The 8,489-nt window shown below is 38.7% G+C and overlaps 1 long non-coding RNA gene across 1 annotated transcript; it reads right to left on the bottom strand.

Moving 5' to 3' along the window:
* Positions 1-3,753: 3,753 nt before the first annotated feature.
* Positions 3,754-7,375, bottom strand: LOC121866139. The gene is made up of 3 exons (XR_006088899.1): positions 7,328-7,375; positions 6,022-6,096; positions 3,754-4,243 (listed from the first exon to the last, which is right to left on the bottom strand). It is a non-coding gene; the product is annotated as an uncharacterized LOC121866139 (long non-coding RNA).
* Between the last annotated feature and the right edge of the window lie 1,114 nt (positions 7,376-8,489).

The raw sequence follows: 8,489 nt of genomic DNA, 5'->3' as shown, positions 1-8,489 counted from the left end.
GTGTCCTTATTATAGAATGTACATAGATTCTTTGGAGAGAGTACAAAGAAGAATAACAAAAATGATCCATAATATTAGAAACCTTCCATATGAAGAAAGACTGAAGAGCTTAGGCTTACATTCATTAGAGAGGCGTAGAGTTAGGGGAGATATGATAGAGGTGTACAAGTGGGAAAGTGGGATTAACAAGGGTAAAATGGAAGATGTTCTGAAGCTCAGTAATAACGAAATAACTAGAACAAATGGATTTAAATTAGATAAATTCCGATTCAGAAAGGATATAGGCAAGCACTGGTTTGGTAATAGAGTTGTGGATATGTGGAATAGGCTACCGAGCGCTATAGTAGGATCGGGGACGCTAGGGAGCTTCAAGACGAAGTTGGACAGGCACATGGAAGTGCTGGGATGGGTGTGAAAGGGATCTGCCCTGTATGGGCCAGTCGGCCTCCTGCAGTATCCCACTTTCTTATGTTCTTATGTTCTTATGTTCTTATCATAACATAGCGTAAAACTTGGCTCGTTTGATCCTTATGTGAAATATCAGGAGTGCTGTCGAATATCATGGAAAAGTACTTTGCTTCTTTTACTTGCTTGATGACTTTGCTTCTTACGTTTTCTCCCAAAATTTCTATAAACTCGTTCTGAATAGTAGGAGACAGATGTGGGTCAGGTGTTAGGTCAGACACGACAGGGATTAACTTGCCGCCGATACAAAGGGATGGATTAACGTCTCCAGTAGCTGCAGATATGGGTGATGAGCAGACCCAAAAGTGCCGCCCCCCAAAAGTGCCGCCCGGGGCGGACCGCCCCCCCCCTAGCTACGATAATGCATATAAAGGCCCTACAGTCCCATTCCATGATCATTCTGGTTCTGATTTTCATTCTGGCCATTATCCTTCCTGATCCTGGTGGCCATTCGAACGTTCTGAGGAGACGAACATTGCTCTGAAGATTCTCAGAGTTCACGCTTGTCCTCTCCCCAGGTCGGGAGGGGGACTTCCCGACCAGACCCCAGCTAAGCAGAGGCCTCCCATAGGAGGCAGCCAAGCATCCACTGGGCCTACGCCAGGGTACACGTGAGTCTTGTCAGAGCGATTCCTTGGGTGAGTTACCTACTGTGGGAAGTGTATTCATTCAGGGGTGTCCGAGAGTCAGTGTCGAGTAACGTAAAACATAATGTGTTAGTACCCCGATATAATAGTGATATTAATGTGTCCATGTCATTGAGTGAATTAATAAATAGTTGTATCGAAGAGGTGTTTAACAAGTTGTCCCTTTAAGAAGTAATATATGTGTATTGACACACGAGATAAGATAAGCGTATTGACGCTGAGTAAATAACATCCCGGCCAACCTACCAAGTTTCCTATCTTTACATTCCTACTCTCTATACTTTTCCTATTCATATATATTTTCCTCGCATTGTGTTCTGTTCCATTATACTATGTTGCCCACTCAAGGAGTAGTGGAAAAGTATTTATAATGAGTTATGGAAATGAAGAGAAAGAGAATTAAAATTATTAAAAGTATATATACTTTGTTTGGGTCCTCTCTTACTTTATAAATGTGTTATTTAATTTTGCTTTTAGACCGTTGTGCATATAATTTATTTTATATTGACTGCGTTTGAAGACTTCTGGAAGTTCACTTGTGTTTGTGGAGTCTGTAAGATAATGATTGTTTGTGATCTAACTGACCAAAGAATCTGTAGAGTTTCGACGCCAGAAGTTAAAGACGCCCCACTCTGGGAAGCATGGCATCACACTTCTTGTGGCGATCAACCTGGGGCTGTCCTTTCTTGTCATGATTAACCTGGCGGCTGAACTTTCTTATGTCGATCAACCTGGGGCTGTTCCTTCTAGCAGTGATTAACCTGGGGCTGACCTTTCTTGTGGCAATCAACCTGGGGGCTGACCTTTCTTATGGCAATCAACCTGGGGGCTGACCTTTCTTATGGCGATCAACATGGGGCTGTCCTTTCTTGCGGCGATCAACCTGGGGCTGACCTTTCTTATGGCAATCAACCTGGGGCTGACCTTTCTTGCGGCGATCAACCTGGGGCTGACCTTTCTTGTACACTGGAGAGGCTTGATTGTTTAATCAAGAGGCTGCCAGCTTGTCTGCTTGTTGGAACCACGATGACAACTTTCCTATTACTCGTGTGTTGTAGTGCTGGCTGCTGGTTGGCTGGCTGGCTATTAGCTAGCTAGGACACTAAGACAACACTCGGGTAGGCTCGTCTGGTGTCGGCTCCATTTGGGTCACCATGATCTGTGAGCTGATGCTGGCGGGTTGACTGCTATGTCAGCAAGTCTTTATATTATCTTTGTTACCACTGGATTTCTGTGTAGACGTTTTGCAGGTGTTTATAACCACTGTCCACCTATTTCCCACTAAAATACTTTGTTTGATGATGATTCACTTAGAATGTCACTTGTGTCATCAATATTTTTTTTTTTTTTTGAGTGCTGTACAAGTGTATAGAATTCGTCTCACTGTTTGACACCAAGTGTGAGAGCTGTTTTGGTATCACATTAATTGTTTTAATTAAGTTCTGGAACTCTGAAGTGGCAGGGCTTGATGTAAACACTTCTTGGCATTTTCTATTTTTAAACTGAAAGAAAGTACCGTATATCCACAGATATAATCTGAGATAATATATTGTGAATTCTTTCCAGGGAAGTGTTACGTAAATTACTTTGAGATAATACTTCTGCTAAGTGTAAACTTCCCTGTATAGCGGTATGGAGTGAACTGCTCCCCACTGGGCGTGAGAGAGTGGTAGGAAGCGAGCGGTGTTTACTGAATCAGCTCGACCCCCGTGATAGATGCAACTTCAGTGATCTAGTCATAAACAACATGGTAAATCACTTGGTGAATAATTTGATGAATAACATGATGTTATTCATTGGGGTGTATTTATATAAAGCAAAGATGCTGTTACACCTGGATGAAAATTGTTTTTGAATGTCTCCGGCAGTTCACACCTCTATAGACTGCTTTGTCAATGGGCAGATCAAGAGGTAGCAGTATGGGTGATGAAAATAGTTGGTCAAATGCATTCACTGTGATTGCATTATTTTCTTGCTCCTGTGAGAACTGTGATCTTTGAACAAATTTATTAAATAAGCTTATTTTTTGTTCTTACTAATTTTGTACTCAGTAATTCACTTTGTAATCCAATGAAGAACTTTTGTTGAGTCGTTCTTATCATTAACAATTTCTTTGTTGTTATTCTCCTGTATAACACTCGTTTGACTTTTGTATCTTCTTAGAAGAATTTTGTTAAAGCGAATTTTTCTTTAAATAGCTTATTAATTATGAGTTTTATACGTAATTTATTACTTAATCTTATCATTAGTATTTATAACACATTTCTTACATCAATTCTATACATAAATTAATAAATTTTCACTGAAAAAATGCCTGGAGAACTTTTCACACTATTTCAGTTAAAGGTATGTGTGAAACCATTTAGGCAGACAATGGTTTACAAGGAAAAGTTGGGTAGATGCTTATATAAGTTTTGGGTACAGTACATGCTATCTTCTCTCCCTTCTCTTCTGTTCTCATTCGGTCACTTTCCTTTTTCCTGCTCCAAAAGTTACTTATGTTGTTACAGCAGTGGAGTAAAACCGTTTCTCCGACTCCTTACACTGTGTTCAGGTGACAGTAAACATACAGTACTAACTTTACAAAACGGGTCTCTTACTGGTCCAATGAGGGAATAAGTGTTGGTATAAGAGGCAATTATTTCAGTTTTAGCATAACAATTTTATTATCAAGATCTCAAAACAAAGATAAATGTTATCATTTATAGATGAGGGAATTAACAAGGCAATACACGTCAAAAATAAGCAGATGCGCATGCTAATGACGCAAGTCTCAAGTTAAATTAAATTTTACTAATATTCTCCATCATTTCTTAAAATGTGCAAGAACAAGAAAATAAAGGTTGTTGCAGAATTCAAATGCTTAAAAAAAATCATAGGTAAAGCAAGTTCTCGAATCGCATGTGAAAACAGAAGTTTCGTCGATGATCACCAAACACAGTTGAGGGTGTCTTCTTATAGGTCATGGTGGCGTCCGTCAGGTCTGGCCACTGTTGTGGACTAGTGGTAAGGCTGTTTTACCCTGCAACATATATTATTGCCGTAGCAGATGCCGGTAGATATTTCTTGTCCGTAACTACAAAAACTTACACAAAACCCGTTGACTTGTGGGCAGGGATACTTGATGCTTCCTGTTGGAGACGAAAGGAGGGCGTTAGAAGCAGATTGTGAAATCCACTAACCCAGATATTTCACTTTTGTCATGGAAGAATATAGGCGAGGGAAAAAAGAGGCCACACTTAGAGATCTCCTTGTTGCTATTTCGTGCGAAGGTGTTCATGAACACTGGTACACGGTACTTTGTGTTCATGTAAGACTGGTACACGGTACAAAGGCGTTCATATAACACTGGTACACAGTATTAAGTTGTTCATGTAACACTTGTACACGGCACTCAGGTGTTCATGTAACACTGATACACGGTATTAAGGTTATATGACTAGTTTAGCCCATCCTATCGTCACCCGCAGTATTATTATGAGTTGTTCACATTACCTTTACTTAAAGCTGAGAATTTAATTGAATATTAAGTTTTTTAGTTGTTGTTATTTGTTAAAACTCAACATACTGGATTTAAGTAAAAACAGATAGAGAAATTTGAAAAAGACCATGAAAAATAAATGAAAAGGACTTCATATGTATATTAAATATATATACATATATATATATATAAATATATATATATATGTATATATATATATATATACAATCAACACCTCAACCCGCCAGGATTCGAACCCGCGGCCCACGAGCCCATGACTGTGACCAGGGAACGCTAACCACTGGACCACCAGGATACAAAAACAGTCCTAGACTTAGTTTTATTTCACACAAAGCCTGTTCAACGAGCTTAAGGCGCCGTGAACCTCTAATGGGGACTACCCGTATCACGTAGGTGGTCAGAGTAACGTTTTACCAAATCCGCCTTCGAAACACGAGGATCCATATATATTTCATTAGCCCAATAAAGCATGCGGACTTCTACATACAATCAACACCTCAACCCGCCAGGATTCGAATCCACGGCCAACGAGCCCATGACTGTGACTGGGGAATGCTAACCGCTGGACCACCAGGATACAAAAGCAGTCCTAGACTTTGTTATATTTCACACAAAGCCTGTTCAACGAGCTTAAGGCGCCGTGCTTTATTGGGCTAATGAAATATATATGGATCCTCGTGTATCGAAGCCGGATTTGGTAAAACGTTACTCTGACCACCTACGTGATACGGGTAGTCCCAATTAGAGGTTCACGGCGCCTTAAGCTCGTTGAACAGGCTTTGTGTGAAATATAACAAAGTCTAGGACTGCTTTTGTATCCTGGTGGTCCAGCGGTTATCATTCCCCAGTCACAGTCATGGGCTCGTTGGCCGTGGGTTCGAATCCTGGCGGGTTGAGGTGTTGATTGTATGTAGAAGTCCGCGTGCTTTATTGGGCTAATGAAATATATATATATATATACATATATATATATATATATATATATATATATATATATATATATATGTGTGTGTAAGGATGTATTCAAAGCTTTGCATTTTCTGAAACCATTATTAAAAAGAAACTCGTAACAACACTATGTCATTCTTAATGCAATATCGAAGCATCGGAAGAGGTGTTCAATGCATTATTTTTCAATGTATGAAAGAGATTACTTTAAATTTAAAAAAGAGGTGATTGAATAAAATTTCGTAAATTTCCTTGTAAGAAAGGTTTACTTAAAACTGACAAGGCGATCTCATCATATTTTTGCCTATCTTCAAGCATCAGGATGTGTCACCATATTCTAGACGTCTAGAATGACTCATCAACAATGAAATGACGCATCAAGCGCAGGAGTGGCTCGCCAAGAACCTGGGCAACTCAGCAAACACTGGACTGAGATAAAATATAATTAAGGTGACTCACCATTGACAACGGTGACGGCCACGATCACCAGCACCAGCAGGAATACAATGCTCTTGGTATTCATGGTTCACCAGCCTGTTGAGAGGAAACTTTTACTCACAGAACACAATGTACATTGGGTCTGACCTGTATAATGAACCTTATGAATGAACTGTACATAAAGAACGTCTAGTGGTGGACTTTTCTTGTTGTATTAAGGTCGAGAGAACCCCAGTTTGGGATTCTAGTGAGGAAGATAGTAGAGCTGGCGAGGAAAGTATAAGGATAGAAATTGCATATTGTAGTATGTTGGTATATATTTCAATTTCACTGTCTCTCGCTTTTCTCGATGTTTCATATTTGGCATGATATATTATTTTATTTACCACTTGTGGACATTGCTTCATACCCCCTGCCCCCCTCCCGCACATGTACTGTATATACACCATGTTAACTATGATTCAGAATACCCGACTTCTTAAAGGTGTTGCACTAGGAAGGGGCTTCAGTACAATTTGAGATTTGAATTGCATTATTTTATTTCCATCTAATATATATATATATATATATATATATATATATATATATATATATATATATATATATATATATATATATATTGATAAAATCACACGGGGAAAAAAGGAAACAACGGAGCACCTTAGCAGTGCCTTGTTCGTTCATGTTAGGAATAATAATCATCACATTGCTTGGGGAAAAAGCTTAGAAGTGTTCAAACCATCTTGTGTCACAGAAAGACTTCTGATTGAAGCTAGTTTGATTAAGGAATTAAAATCAATTAACCTTATTGATGGTCAGTTCAAAACTGATATTATGTTACATAAATTTATTTGTCAGTGGCCCAAGGTTAAAAATGCTTTAAAAACCTAGGAGCTAGATGTAGGATAGTTATTTAGTGGGTCCCTTATTTTTGACCTGACCTGACCTGACTAGTTTCGTCGCCCCCTTTCTCTTAAGCTTCTCTAAGTGTGTGTTGGTGTTGGTGTGGGGACTAGTGGATGACATCATTATGGCCTGACCTCATGTTTAATAAGGTCACCCTGTATATTTAAGCCTCTCTCTGTCCATGTAATCCAGTTGCCTCTGAAGATGTCTTGAATGAAGACGAAAGCTAAGGTGCTCCGGTGTTTCCCTTTTCCCGTGTGATTTTATCAAGATTTATCTTATCCACGTTTTCATTGTGGATCTACATGAAATATATACTGTATATATAAAACTTGAGAGAAAACACCAAACTTACACCACGCACTTAATAGTCGTCATTCTGTGTATACTTCAGTATTATTTAAAACGAATGTAAGCTTACCTCAGTTACGATATCAGCAAGAGACAGGAGTAAGGTGTGATGATACAATTCCTTGGTGTTCACTTTATATACCTGACGTCCAGGAATTACCGATATCAGCTGGAGAAATTTACTTATTTCCTTTTATTAATTGTAGAACACCCTGGTCCTTGAATACATAAAATTAATTTCTATGTTTGATCATCTACAGTAATATTTAATTAAATATAAAGAATTACCAGCGAAAGGGAGAAACGTGATGGAATTAACTATTGGAGAATAATTTCACCTGGCATCCCATGACTCACGTCCGGGTATTTCCCAAGGCAATATAATTATGTTGTCAGGGCTGTTACCCTAGATATACTGTATATATATATATATATATATATATATATATATATATATATATATATATATATATATATATATATATATATATATATATATATATATATATATATATAACAACATCAACTAAGTCGACTTGTGAAAGAGACCTAGGGGTACTTGTAAGCCCGGACCTACGGCCTAGAAAACAGTGCGTTAATGTTCGAAATAAGGCAAACAGAGTATTGGGTTTTATATCTAGAAGTGTAAGTAACAAGAGTGCAAAGGTCTTATTGCAACTATATCTTGCGCTAGTTAGGCCGCACCTCGATTATGCAGTTCAGTTCTGGTGCCCCTATTATAGAATGGATATAAATTCACTAGAGTCGGTGCAGCGAAGAATGACAAAAATGATTCCGGGACTTAGAAACCTTCCATATCAGGATGGGTTAAAGAAACTTAACTTGCATTCCCTAGAAAGACGAAGAGTGCGGGGAGATATGATAGAAGTATTTAAGTGGGTGAATGGAATCAATAAAGGGGATATAGATAAAGTTCTTATAATATCCGAGCAGGATAGGACTCGGAGCAACGGATTTAAATTGAATAAGTTTAGGTTTAGGAGGGAGATAGGAAGAAACTGGTTCACAAATAGGGTGGTGGACGAGTGGAACAAGCTTAGCAACTTTGTAGTAAGTGCGGGAACTCTGGAAAGTTTCAAAAGGAGGCTAGATAGATTCATGGATGATGGAGAGTGGTAGTAACTCTCGACAGGAGCTGCCATGCACAGGCCAACCGGCCTATTGCAGACTCCTTATTTTCTTATGTTCTTATATATATATATATATATATA

The sequence above is a fragment of the Homarus americanus genome, unplaced genomic scaffold (assembly GCF_018991925.1).
Source record: "Homarus americanus isolate GMGI-L3 unplaced genomic scaffold, GMGI_Hamer_2.0 scaffold16850, whole genome shotgun sequence".
NCBI lineage: Eukaryota > Metazoa > Arthropoda > Malacostraca > Decapoda > Nephropidae > Homarus > Homarus americanus.
The sequence above is the reverse complement of the archived record's forward strand: the minus strand, read 5'-3'. Positions and strand labels throughout refer to the sequence as shown.